The following is a 26651-nucleotide window of genomic DNA, read 5'->3' on the forward strand; positions in this document are numbered from 1 at the left end:
AAAATATGTATATTTTCTCTTAAGTTTTAAAATAAGATTAAGGTAGACAGTAAAGTGGATTCATACTAATGAACACCTTCTGTTATAAACAATAATATGGAGTCACCTATTCCAATTTGTGTTTTTGTAGGAATGTAGGAAGCTTTGGTCTGTAATAGATACCCCTCAGGTCACTTGTCCATTTTTGGCACAGCGTGATCTTATCAACTAGATCTTCATTATATGGAATGTAAAACTTTTATGAGCCTGAAATGGAATTCTGCTTGTATAACATTTGTGATTACAGCAAACTGATTACAGTGTCTTCACATATCCCTGGACTCATTAATCTCAGAATTTGAGAGATTTGAGGAACTGTAGTTCGACCCCCTCATCTATGGTAAGAATCCTTCCATAACAACTCCAACAGATGTCACTAAGCTTCTAGTTTAACACTTTCATGTCACTAAGCTTCTAGTTTAACACGTTCATGTCAGAAAAATCACCAAGTCCCAAGGAATTATATTATTTTGTGGGAAAATTATAATGGTTAAAGTGCACTGTTTTTTTTAAATGTTAAGAAATTTGTATTCTATTAATTTTGTCACTTGAATAGTTCTACATTACTGTATAAGATCACCTGAATCCAACTTCTTCATTTATAACAGACCCAATATATCTCAATTGGCTCTCTCTCCCTCCCTCCCTCCCTCTCTCCCTCTGTTACCTATAGCCATTAAAATCCTATTTAATACAGAGTCATCCTATCCTTAAGACTCATAGAAACCAATTCATAGGCTTGGAAAATCATTCTTCTGGTTTCTAAATAATACTTAGAGAACCAGCCCTTGATGACTACGCATCTTTGTAGTCATGTGGATTAATCTTTTTATATCTTAATTTTACCAATAAAATATGGTGATTATAATAGTCCATATTATTATTTTAGGATAGACTATTAATAATATAGAAAAGAAAATGCCTAGGAATTAGACAGTGTGCTGAATGAGCTAATACTCATGCAATCACATTGGGATCTTTGTGACAAGTCTATTGATCTGTGAATCATCAGGTAGCATTTGTAAAAATATTCAAATATTAACAGTTAACAAATTCATTATCTATTTATTGAAGATCCACTAAACTTCAGTGGGTTCTATAGATGGTAGGGATAAGAAAGTGAGCAAGAAATCCTGTGGTCTAGCAGGCTGACTAAGACCAAACAGGCAATGACAAACAGCATGAAAAGTGAGAAGTGAGACAAGGATTGCTATGTGAAGATACAGCAGGGTCATCTAGCAGAGACTGTGGAAGATGTAGACTCTTCCAGGTGAACTATTTAAAATTAATGAACAGTAAAGAATAAATCTGTTAACTAAATGAATTGAAAAAAAGGCAAGATGTTTCTGTTAGGAGAAAAATTCTGTGTGAAGACTGATGATAATATACTTTATGAGACGAGTTACAGAAAGGTCATTGAGGCTGGAGAATGGGAGAGGATAGTGGATCAGTGCTGGAGGGACACAAAGGATCCAGGTCAGAGGGACTTAGAAAGCAAGCTAAAGAATGTTGACTTTATGGGTTATGATGGTATTTTCCATGCCCTCCACATACTAGGTATTATAAAACATTTAATCTTTGCTAAATTCATAGGCAAAATGTAAAATCTCCTCCTTTTTATTTTAAATTTTATTCAGTTGTGGATAGAAGCATCTTTAGGAGAGGACTTCATTGGCTGTGATGTATCTTTCACTATGAACTGCGCGTTCATGTTCTCCATCCCTTTAGTGATTGCGTTGTTCATCTTTTGCTTACTGATTCTTAAGAAATTGCTGGAGATTATGAGTATCAATTGTTCTTAAGGATTTTTTTCCAGTCTTTTTTTTTTAATTTGTTACTCTTTAAAAAATGCTAACTAGAGATTTTATAATTATATAAATACATTTGTAGCTTCATAGACTTCAAGGATGTATGCAAGGTAGAAAAATGCATGTGTGTGTGTGTGTGTGTGTGTGTGTGTGATTCAAATTTTTATATGTACTTGTATAGATAGTTTAGCTACCACTTGGAGAAATAAGTGGAACGGAGCAAAACTGAAAACAGATAGTCTAGTAAGAAATTTGCTGTGGTCATATCTAGATTAATGGAAGGGGTCATCTCTAACAGGAAGAACTGGAATTATTATTAAGGGTGATATTAATAGTTAAACTAAAATTAGAATCTCTACTAAACGTATGTTTTGGTGAAGAAGCCCATCAGTAACAGCCAGTACTTTGTCTTTCAATTAATGTGTTAGTCAAATACCAGTCATGCCAATACCCTCTATAAGGAAGGAGAAGGAAATAAACTTTCTTGAATCACCATGTAACATGAATTGTGTATATTCATTCATTTACTTGGTACAAGAAAACTGTGGGATTGAGATTATATCCCATATTTTTACAGATGAAGGAATTGAGGTTTATGAAGTTTAAATAACATTTCCAGTCATCGAAAACCAGGATATAACAGAAGATATTTGGTTCAAAACCTGAAAATTGGTACTGTCATATAATAAGAGAGAGAGGAATAATCCAGAAAGTGAAAAGAATTAAAAATGTGACCAAGTATGAATAAAGAAACTTGGCAAAGAGACTTGGCCACACTGAATTATCATTAGTTGGTATAATTAAGATTTAGAAGTCAAAAAGGGAAAGCTCAATGTCAAGACCATTATCTGAATATAAATTTTCAATAACTGCTCAGGGGTTAGGAAATCAGAGGACTAGCAAGCCATCCAGGAAAGCACCACCTTATGAGGTGTCCATTAAAACACAAAAAGAGAAAGAACAGAGACCATTTACACAAATAAAACAGGAGAAGTGGGACTTGGAGATGGAGAAAGGAAACCAAAAGCAAAAAGGGAGATATGAGTGTTTAACAAAATAAGAAGATTTAATAAATGAAGGAATTAAATTTGTACTCAGAACCAACCAAACATAAAAGAGCAACACAAGGTCAATGTGTGATATACAACTTTTGATGGTCATGAATAGGCTCACACATCTAAAGATACCTCAATTAATATCTTCCCTACCAGAATCACTTCATAGAGTGATAGCATGGTTAATTTGAATCTAAATCATCGTGGACTGACAGGACGTTTGCCTGCTTCTATTCGCTAGTGCAGTTTAGTTTGTCAAACTGGAAGACTGCAACACAAACAGGCCAAAACTCTGAGGTTTGGTTGCAAAGGGTAGATAATGCATATGACACATTAGATATGAAAAACTGTTCTTAAGAGACAATTTTTGAAATTTATATTGGAAAGGTATTCATGAAGAATAATGACCTAACTGTCCTTTAAGCCTATGTCCCAAGAATCAGTTCCTCAGATATAATCTGCAATAATTCCTAGGGAGTGTGTCAGTTATTTTTAACACATGAGAGTGAAGTGTACAGGGCAAGAAATGTTCTCTGCACATTTCCCTGTAATTAAGAGAGAGACTCTTCTTTAACTAAGATCCTGGATCATACATTGCTCATTATACTTCATATTTCAAATTCTTCATTCATTGGGAATTAATGAAATAACATTGTTGGATTCTAAAAACAGATAAGCAAGCAGGAAAGAGAACATGCAAACAACCAAAACACCCAGGCGATTACTCTGTGACTCACATGAATAATGTCAATTATATGGGACAAACCATTGGGATGTTATGTACTCCATGGAGAAATAAAGACTTTTCCAGATGGCTAGAGTTATCCAATATTTGACCTTCTATAGCAATGGTCTTCAGTCATGATATACTCTAGTTCATAGTTTTATTACTGTATTACCGAGGAACAAATATTTACTAATCCTTACATAGACTTCAAATTAGCATACTGGCCTAAGGCCTGTGATTAATGAGACTGGATCTGAAAAACCATGCCATGGGTAATTAATATTGAAAAGCACGATCCAGTGAATTAATAATGCATTTCTGACAACAACTAATAATCATTTATACCAGATGTAGCTTCTCTGTAATAATAAACTGCTGAAATGTTTTAAGCTTCTAAAGTAGTTTGTTTGCCAGGACTTAAAAAAAATAGAACCTGTTCAAATACATTTAGATGAATAACATATCTCTAAATCACCTACCTGTAAGTTTATGGTTTTTATAAAATAATTTATATTCTATAAAAGTGCCATGATATTGTATTGTATATGAGAACACAAAGTTACTATCTTTTCTGATGGGTGGACTTTTAGTCTGTTTACTGACAGTAGATTACTAAGCAGCAGAAAAAGGCTTTTAGAATAATAAATGAGTGGCACAAGAGTCATCAATAATATTATCAAAAAATTATACTTTTAAAAAATATGAAAATCTATAAAGTTAAAATATGACTTGAAATAAGTTCTCTAACCCATGGATACTTCTACTCCTCAAACATAACTATTTTTATTCTTTTAAAATTTATTTCCAAATCTTGTCTACATAATAGATCACACATATATATGCACTTTTTTTACATTGAACCATGTGACCTTGCGATTTTTTACCTACAAAAATAGCAATTTCATAGAGCTGAAGCCACTATTTCCACCATTTCACATTAATATATTTTCTGATTTGTTTTAGATTTACTTTTGCAGCAGCGTATTTTTCCCAAAGCCATTTCGAGGAAAATTGTCTCTGTAAGTAACATGGTAAATCAATGCTGAAATTTTTACCCCAACAGTCTTAAAATATAAAGCCACTTTTCAAAATTTGTAAACCTAGCTTGAGAAATATAAGAATTGAAAAAAATATTTTATATTATTACTGAATTTTTGTATATTTTATGTAGTCATAGTCTACCAATTGCTCCTAGCAATAATGTATCGAAATTGTATTTGGTACTTCATTTTCCTTTTATTGTTTTTAATAGTCCCTTCACTTTGATTCCAAAACTATTGGTTATATTTGTTAAGTGAAAATGAATTATCTCTCCTCCAAGAGCCATGGAAAAATATTATTTAATACTAATTATGATTTTTATCTCTAATCTACAACAAAATTTTGGATATACATCTTAATATAGATTATAATCAGTAATATCTTTCATTTAAGCAGTTAAATTAAACATCGACCCTTCATAAATCTGATATGGATTTAATACAAGGTAATATATGTTTATTATGCAAAATAACTAGATAGATAATTCTACAGAAAGATCAGAAATAATTGATATTTTTAGATAAATTTAATTTTTTATTAAATTTTTTGGCAATGATTTCTACTGTATTTTTATGTAGTACATAATTAAATGGGAGTAAAAGGTGGCGTTGTATCTATATAATTTTAATGTCTATTAAAATTTTCATGTCTATTAAAATGTCTTTATTTTCAATACTGCAGTCATATTACAGCATAATGTTTAAAGGGGTTTTACATATTATGAACTTAGTAAAACATGCTTTCAAAATAGTTTTATTTAGGGATACTATGTGATCTAATGCAACAATACACCCCTAAGAAATGTTACATGCTTAGAAACAATATTAAGAAACCCATCTAACTTGCCTGAAGCAGAAAACCACTTAAGTTAGCTAAGCTCAAAATAGAGAAATTGCTAATGGGATCTATTGCAGATTCGTCACCTGAGGGAAAGGGAAATATAGCTAGCCACAGGAAGACTGGAAATAAAATCATGGATGGAAGCTTTTCTTCTGTTGCCCACTGTCTCTAATGCACTTGTCTCTATCATACTGGTCTTTCCTTCTTCTCTCTGCTTATGTGCCAAGCATCCCTGTCCAAGAATCATTCTATGTAAATTCACCTTGTACTGATCCATGTGTGTGTTTGGGGACATTTTTATAAATGGCGAAATTTTTACATGTATATTGGGATTATATTTGGTTTATTTTTTGCTATGGTCAGATGTACATACATCTAGATTACAGGGATGCACATCATTTATCATGGAGATCACAGGACCTATGATATTCATATTTGTATGAAGAAATAGAAAGATAAACATATGTTTAAATATATTTCAGAAAATAGAGTAGATACAGAAGCCCCCAGATATGCAAATTGACACTTTTTAAATGTTTAATTTTGAGCATGCATACCAGATATCATTTCTTTGTAACAATCATAAATTTTTCAGGAACAAGTTCAATAAGCCAAGTTAAATTTTTATGGATATTTGAACTACATGTTTTCAGCATGTTTTCATAGTTTGCCACTTGTGTTTTTAAATCAAATATTATTAAAATGTAAAAAGTTATTGTAAAAAGACTTGTATTTAAAATAAAAGAAAATAATTTGTTTCATTTTAAGTATCATATATTAAGTAGGCAGTTGCTAGATCGTGAGAAGCAAATCTGCATGAATTTCAAGCAATATACAATTTATAATCACTTACTGCACTTAAATAATTAATTGAGTAATGACTTTGTTGACTAAGTAGAATGTTTGTCTACAGAACGTTGCTAGTAATGTGTGTTACTCTCCAATGCATCCTTATTTGTAAAATGATAGAGTTTTTACTGCAATATTAACTATTATAAAAACATAAATTCTATTTTTCATAACATGTTCATGTTTTTTATTACAAATTATTACAAATTATTTTAAAACTTTAAAAAGTTAATTTATCTTATACAACAATAAAAACTCTTTTCATTGTTTTTCAAATATATTTTTCCACTATATCTTATATATTCTTTAAAATATTCAGTTAATATTCAAATTATATTTTCTTCATATTAAGCTTTGATATAGTTATAGAGAATTTTTTTTTTTTTTTTTTTTTTTTTTTTTTTTTTTTTTTTTTTTTTTTTGCGACGGAGTCTATCTCTGTCGCCCAGGCTGGAGTGCAGCGGTGCGATCTCGGCTCACTGCAAGCTCCGCCTCCTGGGTTCACGCCATTCTCCTGCCTCAGCCTCCCGAGTAGTGGGGACTCCAGGCGCCCGCCACCACGCCCGGCAAATTTTTTGTATTTTTAGTAGAGATGGGGTTTCACTGTGTTAGCCAGGATGGTCTCGATCTCCTGACCTCATGATCCCCCACCTCGGCCTCCCAAAGTGCTGGGATTACAGGCGTGAGCCACCGCAGCCCACCAGTTAGAGAAATTTTAAATGGCTAAAGTAGAGGAAAATACTGAGAAATATTATTTTGTGTAAATAATCTTAAGTACAGTTTTCAAGTGTTGAATGGCTTGATAACAAGTTTTCTGTTTGTAATTTAAAAAGTCACTAAAACTATGTGCACTGTAATGGGATTAAGTTAATAAATGTAGGTTTTAAAATATTTTAAATTTATTTTTCTTGGAAATTAGGATAAAATCAAATTACAATGGTGATATATCCTGCTTTTTATCTGATCCATGTTTCATCACATTAGTAAAAACTGATAATATAACTATTGATTCAGAACTTACTCTTTATCAAGCAAAGTGTTAAGTCAATGTACTGTTTCATTTCAATTTCCGTCAACTCTATGTATTAGGTATTATTATCCCCTCCCACACCTGCCTATTAGCATAGTAGGAAGCAGGGGTTCAGAAATATTAGCACCTTGTGCAAAACCACTATTTTTGCACAAGTAACATTTTGTTGTTGTTTTGTTTTGCACAATGTTTTTGTTTTGTTTTGTTTTGTTTAGTTTTTGCTACTGGTGGTGGAGCCAGGATTCTAATGGGCTGTCTCTCCACAGCTCTGATCTAAGCCTCCCATTATGGAGAATCTTCAGAGGAGCACATGTCTTTGCTGGCTAGCATATCAACATTCATGATCCTGGCATGTGGAAGAATACTCTGATTATTGCCCAAGACATTAGCATTAAAAATTCCTTCTAAGGCATTTCTTTATTCTTAAGTAAATGCTGTTAAGGAAAAATAGGAATGTATAAGCAATTAATAAATTAATGTGAGTTACTTTCTAATTTGACAGAATCGGGAGCTTTTAGCAAATAAGGACATTGCCCAGAGAGGAAAAGCAGATAATTCAGAGTGCTTAGAAGCTAGAGTTGGCTTTTTAGGGGAACTAACTTAAGAGTAAAGAGGCTCCTTTATGTCTATTTATTGTTTATGAGATTGATGTAGATGTTACTTTAATAATTGACTTACATGACATTATTGATATTTTTCTACCCTGATTTTTCAAGTGATCTGTGTTCTTTATATTTTGACTTCTCTATAATACTTTGCACAAATGATAGTCAATCAGAAATCACAATGTGCTAAGTCTAAATGAACTTTAGAAAGAGAATGACAATTTGATTCAAGATTAACATTATAATTGACATTCTTAAAAAATATTTCAGCATTACTAGATAAGGATCATGTTACTTTTGTAATTTTTCTATTGATATGTGATAAATCAAAGGGGTAAAGAAAAATAAAGGATACAACACAAATGATTAGAGTTCATTGTAAGCTGGGAAGAAAGCAATTCTTGTTAACTAAGTCAAACTGAAAGAGAATACACCTAAGAAAGTGTAAAGATCACGATTACATTTTGTCTAATTGGTACATCAAATTAATGCAAATTACTCCTGCCCCCAAAAAGGGTTCATAAATGAGAGGTTTTCTAAGGCAGAAGTGTCATTGTAGTGTAACTTTGAGTAGGTACATGTCCCTATCAGCTGATCTTATCTTCCAAGCCTACATTAATCCTCTGTGTGTAGTGCTTAAAATGTGGTACTTCACATAAGAGGGCCGTAAAGAAAGAACAAAGACTTGTAAAGTGCCAAAGGAAGAGGATCTCAGGTCCATTTGGTTGATTAACAGTCGTTAGTATGAGGAAAATTACAGGAAAGAATCTGTAGCCCAGGACGGTGCTCTTAACTCCAGATTGCATGATATTGGGAATATAACCAGAACAGAGTTCAGATGAAAAGCCTGGCAGCGGTGACCAGTGGTATTAAAACACATAGTGATCTAATAAATACCCCTTCATGTTGCTCAGTGGTTGGGGAAGGCATCTAATTCATAAGGCGAGTTACTCTCTAACAATTGGAAACTATTATCTGGCTTCTAAAATCCACTTCAAACATCTGTTTGGCCACAACACAATCTGATAAGATCTTGATGAACAAGATGAAACAGCTCCACCTTAAGCAGGTGAGTGGGACATAGCACACTCGCCACCTAGTGGATATTCACTGTACTTTTCGTCTTTTTTATTCATCTGTTCTAGAATAAATGTAAACCACACATTTCATTTTATAAAATGAAAGTGTGTGTGTGTTTGTTTCTGTTGCCTGATACTGTGGTCAAGACTATTCTGACATACATTTTAGAATCTGAATAGTTTGTAAAATGTGAAAATAAAAATCCCTTACACAGATGAATATAAAATTTATTTGGCTAGATCAGATTAATCGAAGCTTGTCCTGTAAAGAGGGTCAACCCTTGTAAAAGTTTCTCCTGCTGATTCTTCCTTTTATTTATGACCTTTATCTAATCTTGGGGTCACTGAAAATGCATCGTCCCTGCTGGACCTTTTATCTAGTTTCTATCCAATATCCATGTGAGGTGGGGTTGCTCTCTCTCTCATCTAAATGTCTTGATTTGAAAACAGAGTTCCTTTCTTCCATGAGTTGGGAATAACTAATGCAGTTTTACCTTTTTAAAATCTTTTCCCCTGCTATATTGCCTCTTCATCAAGGTACTCATTCAAGACCCAAAAATATAAATCCCCAATATTGTAAATTTAAGCTTGATGATACATCAAAGAGCAGCTGTTTTAGGATTTTTCAGGCCTTCCCAGCACCTATCAGATTTCAGGAGAGCTGCCAATCTGCTCTTTCACAATGCTAGTCATGGCCTCGGAGCTTCATTTTACCATCTGGCACATCAGGATCACCTCCCCAGATAGTAATCATCATCCCAACAATAATACAGTGAAATCAGAGTTGGAGGATTGTAAAGAATTTTAAAGATTATTGCATACGCTACCAGAGTTTTCAGGACTGCTTGGTACTTGTCAATTTCATAACCCCATATCTGATGACTGGCTAAGTTTTCTCTGCTTTGTCCTCAGAAGCCTAACACCCATGCCACTGATATGTACTCATGAAGGCGGTTTTATTAGTGACCCTCTGCTGTCCCATACTAGGCAGAGAGTGAGTTACCCAGAAGTATCCACCTAAATGCTAACATTTCCCCTACACTGCTGAATAAAATTTATTTCCCCATACTTGTATTTGAGGGCCAATAATAATTGATGGCTTCTGTTGTTGCCATAATCCACTTTTCTAAGAACCTTTTATATCACTCCAAATTTCACTTCCGCTTTGGTACATTTATGCTCCTTGTGTAAAACCCCTACCCTAATCTCAGTTTACCTAGTGTAAACTTTTCACCACATGAATCAAACATCAACCCATACAATGAATTTCGCTTGGCAAAAAACAATCACAGCAAAATAGAATCAGGAAAAATAATGTAGCTCATAGGAGGAAATGGCATTAATATATAGTTAACAACATTAATGACAATATGGTTATAGATTTCCCATTAAATATAATTAGGATCTCTTATACATTGTAGTATGGTGATGATTCTGTAGTATAAGTGTTATACTTCATCAGCAAAAGTTTTTACTTGAAAACTCTGGGACTGAATTCTAGCAAATGTTCATACAGACTAAACAAGTTTGCAAGCCTGGAAACCCAGGACCAAGAAGCATAAAATGGAGAGATAAGATGGTGTGTGTGTGTGTGTGTGTGTGTGTGTGTGTGTGCACGTGCTCATAGGTTAAAAAAAATGCTAAGAAAGTGACTATTTTTTCAGAAACTTCAGGCAATGGCCTAAAATTTAAACATTTTCAGTCCTGCAGCCTATATCACTTGTGCCCAATTTGATATAGATATCAAACTATTTCTCTCTTCTCTCTTTTTCTCTTTTTTTAATCACATGCCAGTGAAAACAAAATTGAGAAGATTCATATTGGAAACATTTTCAACCACCCAAAATGACACATCAATATTTTTGGTGACCCAGTGGTGTGACGGGATCAGCTTGTACCAGCTTACAAGAGCTGTATGAACCAAGTGTTAAATAGTCAGGAATCAGTCAGTTGTTAAACACAGCCATTCTTAATTTCTTAAAGGTTATATGCCTTTACAATTAAATAAATTCTATAAACAACAATTATCTACTAACATTAAAAATCACCAATTCTTAATTTTAAATGTTTTATTATCTATGCTTTTGAGATTATTTATGTCTATTTCAACAATACAACAGAAATCATGTAAAATGATGAACTACTGTAAATCCCTTTGTAACTCCTTATTCAATGATGTCATGGTAATATGTTTAAATCAGCCTTGGTGAGGGTACTTACAGCATGAAAATCAACATATGCTATAATTCAAGGCTTTTTACTCTAGGGAGCTAGCTTCAAACATCTACCAGCATCTCAGTGGATGATAACATAATGCGCATACACAAGGCCCAGATTCCAAACTTAGTTCTATGATATTGGCCTGTTTATTAGACTTTAAAGCCTCATTATACTGATCTACAAAATGAAGTGTCGAAGACATTGATTCTTGTAAAGACATTACATTTTAAAATCGAGTTCAACTTTGCTTCCTAATGGGCATAAAGGTAGCATAAAGCAATGACATCAAACCTACAGAAAGACAACGTATTTTAAAATGGCATATAATATATCTCAATAATGTACCTACTTTAGTGGGAGAAGTTTTATTTAAAAAAAGAGATGTTCAGGAAAAAATTCAGATGGCTTGATGAGCAAATAGGTTATATTTATAAAATATATAACAATTCAACTTTGCCCATGTGGTTACTTTATCCTACGTGGAAATTGACTTATTTATTTCCATATTACTTTTTGAAGGAGCTGAAACTCAAATAAAATAGAAATCCACAAATGATGTTTTCCTATTAGTAGGTTAAATTTATTAAACATTGTGTAACTATAGTATTTAAATTGACCATTGAAATGCATTTACCATACTTTATTTCATTTCCTTCTGTTATAGACACACTGAAACTTTGCTTGCAATAGAGAGATGTTTCTGTTTTAAATCCTTTCACATCTTAATTGCAACATGACAATGTTTAAGAGAATCTTTTTTATAAAGGAAAATTGTTCTTTTCAAAAAAGTAAATAGTAGCTCCATTCTTATATGATAGGGAGTAGAAAGAATAGTAGAAAAAACATTTGACAACATATCTGAAAAACTAAGTGTTTGTCCCAGTTTCATAACTTATATGCTGTCTGAAGAAGAAAAAAAAGTATCTTGGGTAGAATGAACTCTCAGTAAAAACATGTATTTTCAGGAAAATGAATTTAGTTTTTAGATAACCACTTCCTCTTACAATTTATTAATATAAAATCTTCTAAATGTCATAGAAATCAGTACAAATGTTAATCGCTGCTAACTTACTTTTGAATATATCTACACTGACAAATATTAGAACACTTTACTTCTTAAAAATATAGTGGTTGCTTTGCAGAAATGGAGTCAATCAGGCATCTCTGATACTGGCATGTGGTAGATACTCAGTAAAACACGTGGAGTGAATGAACACTGAGGTGGGTGCTAATCATTTCTTTTACTGAGATTCACCCTCACAGTCCCAAGTGAAGAAACAAAGTCAGAAGGGCCTTAGAGTTGAAAAGGTAATTTAACATTAATAGCAAAATGCAAACATACATTCCACTTTGATTCTTTCTATTCTTCACTGGTTTGAAGCACTTACAGTCACCAAGTCAACTGGACTTAATTGAGTGCCATCATGCATTGTGCTGCGCTAGGTACCATGCAGAGGAAGGCAGAGTCATAGTCCCTGTCTGGGGAAATCCATAATGGAATATCCATAAGAGTACCACCGCTGTAGGATTTTATATATATGTGTGTGTATTTGTGTGTGTCTGTGTATATACACACATACATACATATATAATACAATATATCTATATACATATATATATCAAGCTTCCCAACCCAGCATTATAAGGAAATTTCTTAAGGTTGATTTGTGATTGAGTACAAGATTTAACACTTGCTCTTTTTGTAAGCATCATGGTTCCTAAGCCTTGTATGTTCAAGACACCTGTCTATGGTGAAGGCTGAAGGCTGTGAATTTCAAAGTGGAATGATCTCTGCCACCTCACACTCACAAAACTCCTGAGCCCTGATGTACCTCTGCTTGCGGTGATCTCATATTCTCATGGAGGCCCCTCACATGGGAAGACTTAATTTCCTGACTATTCTCTCAGTCTTGGGTCTTTCCCCAGAGATGTGATCAGTTGTGGCGGCAGAGAAGCTGAAGGACTTGGGAACATTATTCAGTGTTCCAATTATTAGGAAAAATGCAAGCAGATGGAGCAGGGAAAGAATATCTTTTGCTAATTATTTGAATGGATGAGCTGACAGAACTTTACTCTCTCCCAAGAGAGCCAAAGGGTCATGGATCTCCGGCCAATTCTGGCCAAGCTGGCCAGCTGCCACTGAGCACAGAGGCTGCCGTCTGCCTTTCTCTTCTGCTCACCTGAGGCATTTGTGGGAGAGCCCTTACACTTTTTCTTTCTTTCTTTCTTTGGCTTTTGCTGTTGTTTTAATGATAGTTTGAGTCAATGACAGATCCTCTGTTAAGTGTTAGAAAAACATTTTAAAATCTAGTTTACTAAATGTAGAAGCCTAAATGTATGCTTAAACATCTACATGAGCTTTTGGAATATGTCATAATATTTCTGTACATTATTTTTCTTGCAAATAGTGTATAGAAATATCATGATTTTCCCATTCTCTGAGGTATTCATTAATCCCCCCAAATGCTCCACATCCCTAAAGATTTCCCTTCCTACCTCGCTCCGGTTGCTCAGCATTTCCACAGAGCACTGATGGCACTACACTTACAAGTTTAATTTGTGCACAAGCCTGTTAGCTCCCTTCTGTTCAACAGCTTTCAGCTGCCCTCCTAACCCTACACAGATGTCTCACAAACTCATGTTCCTGCTCACAGAGGACAGGCAAACTGAGCAGAGTAAATCTATCACCCCAACAATGCAAAGCCCTTGACCTGGTGAAGGTGAGTCAATAACACCATGCCCATATGCAAAGCAAGCACATCACACACTACATGCTCTTCCCAGGTTTATTATTGCAAATTCTACACATTTGCAGAAAATATGTAAGCTCTCTATCTACCTTTTCCACTTCATTGAGCCTCTCAAAGGCCCTAGCATTACCTATCTCTCACACCATTACCTCCGGTACAAATGAGCTACTTCTGAGGTTCATGCTCCTTGTCTTCCAAGAAATACTCTCTTTCCTATCATGCCACAAGACCCCTTTTTAAAATCCAAGGAAACATTCTGTACTAAGAAAGATAACGTGATGAAGTGAACCACTTAATTTCAGGTAATGTTTCCAACCATTCATAACGTAAAGATATCAAAATGAGAGTTTTCCAACAAAAAAGTTCAGAAAAGCAATACATAAATGTGAAATGATAAAAACGTAGAATTCCATTTCTCTTATTAGCATGAATGATTTCTTTGTTAACAGAATTTGACCCTTAACACAGTAAAAGGTTAAGTCTACTTCATTGGGCATTGTAAAAATAATTCTCTGATGAAGTATATTACCAAAGAAATAACATACATCACAGCATTCATCAGTTCTTGGAGAAAAAAAGTAGCTTTACAAATGACTCAGTGACTCAACACACAAAGTGGATTTTGCTTCTTCAATCGTGCATTATCAGAATATGCAGGATTTCTTTCTGTCCTTTTGTATCTGATGGGGATGTACAATCACAGACTTAAAGTTGGAAGGGACCAAATATTACTATTATCTCTGGCTCACAGAAAATTTAAAAAATAAGACTTCACGCCTGTAATCCCAGCATTTTGGGAGGCCAAGGCGGGCGGATCACGAGGTCAGGAGATCCAGACCAGCCTGGCTAACACGGTGAAACCTTGTCTCTACTAAAAATACAAAAAATTAGCCGGGCGTGGTGGCGGGCGCCTGTAGTCCCAGCTACTCCGGAGGCTGAGGCAGGAGAATGGCGTGAACCCATGAGGCGGAGCTTGCAGTGAGCCGAGATCCCGCCGCTGCACTCCAGCCTGGGTGACAGAGCAAGACTCCATCTCAAAAAAAAAAAAGGCTTTTTTTTTTTTTTTTTTTTTTTTGAGACAGAGTCTCACTCTTGTTGCCCAGGCTGGAGTGCAGTGGCGCGATCTTGGCTCACTGCAACCTCCGTCTCCCGGGTTCAAGTGATTCTCCTGCCTCAGCTTCCCGAGTAGCTGGGGTTACAGGCGCCCGCCACCACGCCTGGCTAATTTTTTTATTTTTAGTAGAGACGGGGTTTCTCCATGTTGGTCAGGCTGGTCTCAAACTCCCGACCTCTGGTGATTCGCCAGTCTCGGCATCCCAAACTGCTGGGATTACAGGCTTAAGCCACCACACCTGGCCAATATTATTTAAAGAAGAAAGGTCTTGCCTCCATTCACGTGTCTATTCTGTGCTTGAGTTGAAATGTGGACATAATTCGTGGCTAGCACTTTTTAGACACATTGCTATGTATACTTACCTGCAAGCATGGGTGCGTGCACACACACACACACACACACACGCACCACACACACTCTCTCTCTTAATATTTGTCCTAATTAGCAATCATGGAATGCTGTATTATGTTCTATTTTGCCTGTTATCTTGACAATAATTAAAAACAGCAAATCTAATGTTAGAAAGTTATAGGAATATTTAAATTCATATACATTACTAGGGGTATATTTAAATTGTGAAGAAAATGTGACAATATATTCCAAATGCTTAAAATGTCACTGTATCCCTTTGCCTATTCTATCAGATTCAGATAGAAAATAGATGACCTACTCAACAGATATAAATAAGGGGAGATTGATGGAGGTGCTATTTACAGAAGTGTGGCCAAGAGTAAAAGAATCAAAGCATATAAAGCATTTAGCGACTAACAACATGGGAAGCCATTTCCACCTCTAAGGCAGAAGAGGTAAGTCTAGTGACTGATGAAACCCAAGCATGAAGAGAGGATAGGAGATTAAACCACAGAACTCAGCTGTTGTCAAACCCGAGGCCAGCCACTAGGAGGTGGAAGCAAGCACTACAGAAGAAGCACCCCAACTTCTCTTTCCTCCCACCAGCTAATCTGCCAGAGCCAGCGGCTCTCATTGTTGTCAGGGGAACGATGGAAAGCCAAGGTCCCAAGTGATGAAGCTCCTGAGGGTTACCCTGCTTTGGAACGAGGCAGGACAAAGAAGGGCAGTAAATGGATCTTCGGGGTGTTCTCATGGAAAACAGAGAGTGATCTGCATACTCATCAAGCCATCCCTGAAGAAGTAAGCTGAGATTAGTGCAAAAATGTATACACAAAATGCTAATGCTAATGCTAACATTATTTAGAAACATAAGATCGTGGGAATACTATATATAATCAGAAGTAAGGTATTGGTGAACTAAAATTTAGAAGTGACCCATACGTTTTCAGTTGCAAATCATGAAATAATTTAAATAGCATGGTTCAGTGGAATATGTGTTGGAGTGCACATATTCATGCTATATTAAGTTAAAATGAGAAGGCTACAAAACATGTACATATATGTGTGGGTATGAATATAATTACTGCATATTTATATTAACTCTTATATAAAAACTAAATTCATTTGAAAGACCTAAAATTAAGAGTTTAGAGAAGATTGAAAGGAGGATGAACTAACCAATAAGAGCGTAACATTATTCCCTAAAGAACTTTAAATGTTATTTGTTCCCTTTCAAGTTTAATTAGAATCATGGGGCAGAGTGCAAGTAAAAGTCTTTGTATTGAAATGAATGCGATATTATTATTTCATGAGCACTGAATACATTTTTTCTATATAGGAACAAATGTAAAGGTTATTAATATAAACAGAATATGGATTTCTTCTAAGTCAAGGTCAGTTGGTAGAAAAACAATCGACCAATAATCCTAGTTGCAGTGTGGCTTTGAGACCAGGAATATAGAATGTTTAAAAACTGTATTGTTGACTATTGTCAAATAAGATCAATTGAGAAAAGCGGACATCTTGCAATCAAGATTTATGATTACTTATCATTCTAATACATTCGTGCCTGTAGCTTCTGATTTTTATACACTCTATCATTTCTACTTGTATGAATTTTAACTGAAAAATATATCACAGCTTTTTTCAACTAATCATTATGACTCCAGTAGAAAGATAGTGACTACACATTGAGAAACTTATATTCTCTACAATTAAATAAGTAATCATATATACATCTGGAGCATTTCAACACCAAAATCCTCAGGTTAAAGAGACTATATATAGGTAGATATTTATTCACCAGGGGTCATTATCTTTACTGTAAACTTTTATATGAATTTAATCAACAAAAATATAAGAAACATTGTTTTGAATAGCCTAAGTAGACAATATATTATTTCATAATCTAATGGTAGGACATACAACTATTTCAGTCTAGGACTAATGTTAACCTTGCTTATTTAAAAATAAAAGCAGTATCATTGAAAAGAAAACAACAAGAAATATCAACGCTATGAAACATTGGAAAAATATGAAGCAAAGACTCCCAATTCTAAGTGCTCAAAATAACAAAACAAAGTTATATGGCTGTCATATTCAAAAGAGATTATTCTAGAGGGAAAGAAACATGACATTGAAATGTAAATATTGACCAAATGGTGATATTTGGAAATCAATAAAAGACAACAGGCTATGTGAACACTAAAAAGATGACAATTACAAAATAATAATAACAGAGGAAACTTAAGAATTAACTGCAAAAGTTAATAATAACAAAATTAATAAATATTTCCATGCAGCGGAAACTTTCATTTTTTACTGTTTGCCTTCTACTATTGCTGCTTCACCAGAATCTTCTAATAATAATCTGAATTCATTGATATCTGCAAGTAGCTTGCTTTCCTTTAGCAATGCCCAACAACTTCTATCCATAAACAGCCATTGATGCACAGTGCTGAATCATTTTAGTAAATGTTAACATAAAATTATTATAATATTTATAACATTATAAATATTATAATGTTATAATATAACATTATAACATTACGTTATAACATTACGTTATAACATTATAACATTATAACATTACGTTATAATATAACACTATAACATTACGTTATAATATTATAACATTATAACATTATGTTATAACGTTATAACATTATAACATTATGTTATAATCACTTCCACAGATTAAAATATTATATGCACATTTTAAAAACAGAAGCTATGACAAAGATCTAATTGTATTATATGATCAAAAGGAGGATGTTACAGAAAGGGGATGTATAAAGAAAATCAATGAAGGTGCATCTGTCTGGAAAGGAGTATTATGATTGTTCCATTATTGTTCCAGCTTTTCCAGCTCCTGAAAACTGGAGGCACGGTGGGAGTGGGGCACTGGTAAATGAGCTGGTTAAAAACAGAATCCTTTTAAAATAAGCATTTGAATGAGAAAAGAAAATAATCTAAAACACCAGAAATTTGCCTAGACTAGGCGGACAAGAAATGGCCAGATTTCTCACTTATAATAAAGTCAGTAATCATTGCTCTCTTTTCACGTTTTTTCCCTGCTTGCTTGTACCTTTTACCTTCCATTCTCTCTCTCACTTTCTCTCTATCTCTGTCTCTCTCTCTTTCCCCTCCCCCACTTTGTCTCTTCTTTCCTTTCTTGCTCAAATAATATGTCTAATAATAGCTATTGAGTTGTTTATTTCTTTCTCCTCATTTAAAAGGCAATTGCAATTGAAAATGTTTATGGTTCTCTATCATAAACAATTAAATTAATTCTTATTTGAAGGTGGTCTTCCATTGATTATTCATACTTGATATAGGATGATGAATTTAACATAAGTGGAAACTTAAAGATTCCTTTATGAAAAAAGCAATATCATCTAATTCTGTTTTCTCATTAATCCTTTTACTGCCATGTTCTTTCTCGTTTGCTATATTGCAACCTTTGAAGGCAGTGTAACATAATTAGCTAAGCCCATGGCCTCCATGGCCAGACAACTGTGTCCAGGCTCTGCAATTTACTGGATATCACCGACTTTTGGTAAGTTAACATGTCTCTTCCTCAGTTTCCTCTTTTGTGTAGTGGGGATAAAGTAGTTGCTGTGAAGATAAATGAGCTAATCTTTGTAGTTTTGGAATGGTTCCTGGAATTGCCACATGCAACTGTGAAATAATAAATCAAAACTCTTAATTTCATAGAACTTACCCGGGTAGCAAAACCAGCTACTAAGCAGCCAAAATAGTTACCACTAATCATTCTACATTTCAGGTCTAAGATTAAAACAATGGAAAAACATGCTTACTAATGAAAGTATATTGAGAATTCCTTCACTGGGATGATGGCCTTCATTCTATTATTCAATAGCTCTTGAAGGGGTTGCCAGTTTGAACAGAAACAGTCACGCTTGTAGTTTTCTTCCTTCCCAGTCACTCTAAATTAGAAAATAGTTCAGAAATTCAATTTTCAAGACAATTTGTGTTCGGGTTTTAAAGGTTTGCAGGTGCATAACTGCAGTAAGACTGAGTTAAAGGCAAGTCCCAGAGGCAATTCTAGACACACAGCACCACTTTACACAAATATTTTATAATACTATCTGAAACAAAGGTTATAGATAGTATAACCCATTATACAATTTCACACAATTTCAAAAAAAAGTGTTCAAAAATATTTTGAAAATAATGCCTAAACTCTAATATAAATAAAAATGTAAGAAAAATAATTTATAATAAAATAATATGCATTTCTTAATGTTAATATGCAGGTACAGAGAAGGTAGAAAACATAATGAAGTTTGCAGAGCCCCACTGCTACTCGGATTCACCATGATTGTTTGAAATACATAAGCAGCAGAAGTAGGAATACTATTAGTGGTATACTTTAGTCTCACAGCTAGTGTTGCCATCAGTGACATGATTTTCTAAAATGGTATTTAATGTTAAGTAAAGTTCTGTTAAGAAAAAATAATAGTTTTTTCTCTCAATTTCCACTATATTTGCATTTCGGGAAAATTCAGTGTATATTGAAACCATGCAGAAAATACTTTGAATTCATGTTAACACTAATTTGGGCTCTATAATCATTAATTATAAATGAATGTTCCACCGTACAATGCACAGTGTCTACCATCCCTCACTCAATAAGTGCAGAAATACTTCACAACATTGTGACCACAAAAGACTGATTCAATTTTGCAAACTTCTTCCTAGAGATAGGGCCACCCGTATTTGTAATCTTCTTACTAAAGTATATAATACATCCTTTAAAAATGAAAAGAAATATAGTTTTATAGTCTGATTCTTCTGAAAACGTAAATGTACTCTGATAACAGGAACTAAGAAATTTTAAAAGGAAATGGTTGGTGGTTGAATGTCTGAGAATGGTTAAACTTTTCAAAGGAAGACACTTGACATAGACCTGTCTTTTTTGTTTTTGTTGTTAATTTTTATTTCTATAGAGTTTGGGCTACAAGTGGTTTTTTTGTTAGTGAATGAATTTATGATAGTGAATTCTGAGAGTTTAATACACCCATCACTTGAGCAGTGTACATTGTACCTAATATGTAGTTTTTTATCATAGCCCTCCTCCTTGCCTCCCCATCTGAGCCTCTAGAATCTATTATATGACCCTGTATGCCTTTGTGTACTCAAAGCTTAGCTTGCACTTATAAGTGAGAGCTTACAGTTTTTGGTTTTCCACTCTTGAGTTACTTCACTTGGAATAATAGTGGAAGAAATTAAAATGTCAAAAGACCTGTGTTTACCAAAGACTACCATGCAGTATAGAGATTATATCCATAGCTAGGGTTCTAGAATAGATTCTAGAGACTGCAAATGGGTTAAACTCATTTCCATATGTGTATACTAGCAATCTGGTGCAATCTATAATAAAAAGCAGCTTCACTGAGCACTTAACCAAACATCAACTATTGAAAGAAAGACAACACAGTTCCTGACCACAGATGCTATGCCTGACTACTCTACTAAGTGACATAGCGTAACTCTTGTTGCATTCAATTCTCTTTCTTACACATCAAGAGAAAGATGAAAAGTGAAAAAGAGAATTCAAAAAAACTGTCTTTAGGACAGGAGATTGGACTTTTGTAATTCTTTATCTTGACTGAATCTAGGTAGAAAGCTATTTTTCCCTGGATCAGTTTTCGAAGATTGTCATAACAACGTCCCACAAAATGTGTGGCTTAAAAAACAGGCATGTATTTTTTCACAGTCCTGAAGGCTAGAAGTCTAAAATCAAGATGTCATCAACGTAAGTTTCTTTTGAGGTCTCTCTCCTTGGCTTGTAGATAGCTGTCTTTCCCCCTAAGTCTTCACATGGCCTACTCTCATGATATTTCTGTGTACAAATTTCCTCCTCATACAAGGGACTCAGTCATATTGAATCAGGCCTCACCCCTAACTCATTTAGAGTTAATTACCTCTTCAATGGTCTTCTCTCCAAATATAGTTATATTTTCAAGTACTGAGGGTTAGGAGTTCAACATAGAAATTTTGACGGGGCACAATTTAGCCCACAACACTCCCTACTTGTGGTTGCCATGAAAATCATTAAGGAGCACGATAGAACATATCAAAGACCCTGAATTAAAGTGCAATTCTCCAAAAACACTTATGTTACTTAGGTAAATATGAGCTGTACTGAGATGGGAGTGATTTCATTCTTGCTCTGCAATCTCAATGCTGGCTCTATAACCAGATGGATTATTTTCCTCTGGAACCAGAAGCAGATCTAGTGCCAAGTTATATATGTGTACACTGAATTATTTAGCGTAACATCTTCCCTCTTCACCATTCTTTAACTCATACTGATGATCACATGGTGTGTCAATCATGAACAAAAAAACTGCCTTTTCTTTTTTATTAATATTATTTTTGATTGAAGAATCATAATCTTATACATTCATGGGGTAAACTGTGATGTTTTGATATATGTATATAATGTGGGATGATTAAATCAAGCTAATTAATATATCAATCATCTCACTTGCTTATCACTTTTTGTGGTGAAATATTTGAGATTTGCTAAATTTCTTTGAAATATATATTATTATTGAATATTGTCACTCTCCCATGCTATAGATCTCTGCTATCTAACTGAAAATTTGTACCATTTGACCAAAAACAGCTCGCCATTTTCTCCCACCCCCTAACCCTGATAACTGTCGTTTTACACTTTACTTCTGTATTAGTCTGTTCTCACACTGCTAATAAAGACATATCCAAGATTGGGTAATTTATACAGAAAAGGAGGTTTAATGTACTCACAGTTCCACATGGCTGGGGGAGGTCTCACAATAATGGCAGGAGGTGAAGGAGGAGCAAAGTCACATCTTACCTGGTGGCAGGAAAGAGAATGTGTGCAGTGAAACTCTCCTTTATAAAACCATCAAATCACATGAGACTTACTATCACGAGAACAGCAAGGGAAAGGCTTGCCCCCATGATTCAATTACCTCCCACCGGGTCCCTCCCAGGACATGTGGGAATTATGGGAGCTACAATTCAAGATGAGGTTTGGGTGGGGACATAGCTAAAGCATATCAACTACTATGAGTTTGACTTTTTTCCATTCCACTTGTAAGGGAGATCACGTAGTGTTTGTCTTTCTGTTCCTGGCTTATTTCACAAAGCATAATGTCCTCCAGGTTCATCCATTATCAGAAAGGACAGACTTTCCTTTTTTTAAGGCCCAATAGTATTTCATTGTGTATATTGCCATCTTTTTTATCCATTTATCTGCTTATGAACACTAATGTTTTTTCCATATCTTGGCTATTCTTATGAATAATGTTGCAATGAACATGGGTGTGCACATATCCCTTTGACATATTGATTTCAGTTTTTTTGGATACATACTCAGAAGTGGCTGGATCATATGGTAGTTCTATTCTCTTTCTTTTTTTTTTTTTTTTGTAAATTGACACTTCACGTCCACTCTCCTAGCATTTTTCAAGAACACAATATGTTGTTAACTATGGTTACCATGTCGTACAATAGGTCTCTTGAATTTATTTCTCCTATCTAACTGAAATGTTGTGTTCTTTGGCCAATACATCCCCAGGTACCCCAGCTCAACCACTGGGGTATGAGATCAACTTTTTTAGATTCCACATATGAGTGAAATTATGCAGTATCTGCCTTTCTGTGCCTGGCTTATTCTTCTTAACATAATTTTCAGTTTTTTTTGTGGACCCTCCATATCATTTTCCATAATGGTTGTACATTTACATTTTTTATAATGTATTTTTTATGTACTTACATTTTTTTCTCCATCCTCACCAAGACTTATCATAATATATCCTTTTGATAACAGCTATTCAAACAGGTGTGAGGTAATACCTCACTGGGATTTCAATTTGCTTTTACCTAATAATGAGTAATACTCAATATTATTTATAAACCTACTAACCATTTCCATGTCTTCTTTTGAAAATGTCTGTTCAGGTCCTTTGCTCATTTCTGAATCAGGTTATTTGTTTTCTTGCTGTTGAGTTGAGTTCCTTATATATTTTGGATATTAACCCCTTATCAGGTATATCATTTATAAATATATTCTCTTACTTTTTATTTTTATTTTCAATGTAAGTACTGTATCTTCTGTATTTTCTTCCCTTATGTGACAGGTAGTAGAGACTGTTTGGGGACATAAAACAGAATTGACTGGACAGTGACTTACTGATGGATTTTGGATTAGTCAGTCATTGTTTTCTCTCTTTAGTGTTTCAAAACACCTATGTTATTTTACAGTATTTCCTACTAGAGCAAAGGAAGAAGTCACTCACTTTTTTTTTTCTAAAATCAATCTGTGCACGTTGTTCTTAATCTCATACTCTGCTCACTATGGGACTATGAACCATAAATCATGTCTTTTTGGAAAACTTTTTAGTTTTAATTTATCTTGTTCTCTTCCTTTGATTTCTTCTCTAAAGTTTTTTTTAAATAATAAGTGCTATTCAAGAGTATAATCTTGGGATTAATTTAAATATTAAGGGTTTTGAAACCCTTCCTCTAATGTTTTCATAAACATTAAAGTTTAATAAATGTTGAAGTTAACTGATCACGCTCTGCATTCACAGAACTATGTGAAAAAGAGGAAAGAATACAAAAGTTGATATATTTTCATTTGATATACTTCTTATGTTTAAAATTGATATCATTCTTCTTAAGAATCTAAAATAACCAAGTTGTAATGTACTATTTTGGTCACCTAACTTCAGTCCATTGATTTTATGTACTTAATGTTACAGACACTGTGGAATATGAGCTAAAGGTCTGAATTCAGGAATACAAGTTTCAAAGCTTAGACTTTTACACACTCTTTTATGTTCTAATGATGTTTTGTTTGCTTGGTTTTTTTTATTGTAGTTGTTTATTGTAAAATGAGAAATGGAATAGTGTCATCATATTCTTTAAATTTCCTCCTATGATAAGCAATTTCTGCACAGTAGAGAGAAGCCAAAGGTAGTTATTCAGATGATGGTCTTCAACAGAGATAAGCAAGCAAAAGTATCTGATGGCAGTAATTATCTGGGTAACTTTCCTCCTCACTTTGCTTGGAGAAGCTAAAACATCCCTTTCTCTGTCTCTCTCTCTCTCTCCATCTCTTTCTGTTTCTCCCTCTCTCCTGAAAATAAGAACCATACACTCTATGGTCTTTGAAGTCAAATAAGGGGAAAAGTTACCTAACTTCTGTCTATGTGACTCTTTCCAGAGTAACCTGGAGTAGATAATTAGTTTGTTAATTATTTTAAAGCAATTTTTTCAAGTTTTACATTATCTTCAAATGTTGAATGAAATGAGATGAGAAGGATTAAGTTGAGAACTGAAATTTGAGAAATGAATTACTGTGATTGCTTCACATAGTGAATCGTATATTGATGCGGTACAGAATACATTGCTTGTCTCCGTAAAGATGAATAGTTCTGCCATGTAACTAAATACAATATTTATTATGAAAGGTACTCACCAGAGCATTAGGGAAATACAGTTGTCATTTTCACCACTGAAGACAGGGACGTTGGACTCAGGTTTGAAATTTGAATTTAGTTGTATAAAAACCTACTTTATTTTTGAATGAAAACTTTGGGAACATTCTGGCTAGAGGTTTTTTGAATCATGAAAGGATAAATCTTTGTGAACCTAGTCAATTAGAAATCGTTGAGGTCAAGGGGGAATAATGTCAATGCCATTTCCACAGGAGGAGAGCCCCGCAAACCTCAGTGTGTGCTTCTTTTCCCCTTTTGCCCCACTTCTCCACTTGTCCTGATTGTATCTCTTAGTGAGTGGTAAATGACAGGCAAATTGTATACTAAGAAAGACGTCAAGTTGTATGAGGGAGAAAGGATGGAATAGATTGCGCTGTTTATTTGGTGTGGTGATGGTGGTGACTTTCCAGGGGAGGGCTGAGTGGAGAGAGCACGAAGCCACTATTGATTGCATACAATAGCTATGGTTCTTTACAAACACATTTGTGAGGTCACCAAACATCTTGTTCCTATTTCAGTTTAATTTTCTACGTGTTCACCCTCCTCTGTACAGAGGCACTGGACAATAATCAGAATTATCTTAGGCAAGTTAATCATTTTAGGGTGAAGTTGATTATTTTAGTGTAAAGTTTTCCTATGTTTTTTCCTATCACAGGACCAACATTAACAAGAAGAAAAAAAATGTGCTTACAGTTTCTTGGTCAATAAAATTGAGAGAATTCTTATTAAGACACTTTGATTGCATATGTTAACTAATAACAAATGACTTAGAACAAGAACTGCATTCTAATCAATTAGGAATACTTTATTGAGTGTATATTAAAGGTAAGCTTAAACTATTCCCATCCCAATTCATTCCTCTCTGTTTCCGGTGGAATTTAAGTAGTAGGCTCTAGTAGAATAGAGAACAGAAAAGTCTCCCTTGAGCCTATCCTTCTGGTTACTCAACCCAATGTGAACGTAAATAACACTTCCACAGTACATGAATTTAAAAAGTAATATGAAGAAAGGTCGTCTCGTTAACTCAAGATGTCATAAATTGTAAAAATGACCATTGTCTTATTTCAAATGTGTTAAGAGCAGATGATGGTGGTTTTTACACTTAAATTACATAACTATAAAAAGTGTTCTACACAATGGAGTGTCAGCATATAAAATTACTTATTATCGATTAAATGTAAAGCACATTTGTAGATTATACCTAAAATAATGAGTATCATATCCATAGCCTTGTAAAAATTAGATACATGTGCCTTTCTTTTAGTTAGATATGCCATTCCCCCCACACTCACACATTCGCATGGAAATAAATTACACCTAACTTGTTTCTGCCACTCCCAGTATTAAATTATTTTTAATACTTAATTTATTTTTATTCTTAAATTATTTTTATTTAAATTATTATTTAATTTATTTTTATAATAATTATAAAATTATTTTTATTCTTAAAATATGTTTTAAGAATAAATTATTTTTATTCTTTTTTTATTTTATTTTTACTTATTATTATTATACTTTAGGTATATCTCCCAATGCTATCCCTCCCCCCTCCCCCCACCCCACAACAGTCCCCAGAGTGTGATGTTCCCCTTCCTGTGTCCATGTGTTCTCATTGTTCACTTCCC

At 34.1% G+C, this 26651-nt stretch overlaps 1 long non-coding RNA gene across 6 annotated transcripts in view; it reads left to right on the top strand.

The window, feature by feature from the left end:
* Window positions 1-18836, top strand: part of LOC112131531 (uncharacterized) — a 73244-nt gene extending 54408 nt beyond the window's left edge. Inside the window, exons 3-6 of one of the 6 annotated variants that reach the window (XR_008524184.2) lie at window positions 287-379; window positions 4593-4660; window positions 5067-5115; window positions 15802-18836. This is a non-coding gene — a long non-coding RNA (uncharacterized LOC112131531). Of the gene's footprint in view, window positions 1-61; window positions 380-4592; window positions 4661-5063; window positions 5116-15801 lie in introns of those variants that run through there. The other 5 variants (XR_008524187.2, XR_008524186.2, XR_008524182.2 and 2 more) reach the window with 5 other exon arrangements.
* Window positions 18837-26651: the final 7815 nt, after the last annotated feature.

This window comes from Pongo abelii, chromosome 3 (assembly GCF_028885655.2).
Source record: "Pongo abelii isolate AG06213 chromosome 3, NHGRI_mPonAbe1-v2.0_pri, whole genome shotgun sequence".
Lineage (NCBI taxonomy): Eukaryota > Metazoa > Chordata > Mammalia > Primates > Hominidae > Pongo > Pongo abelii.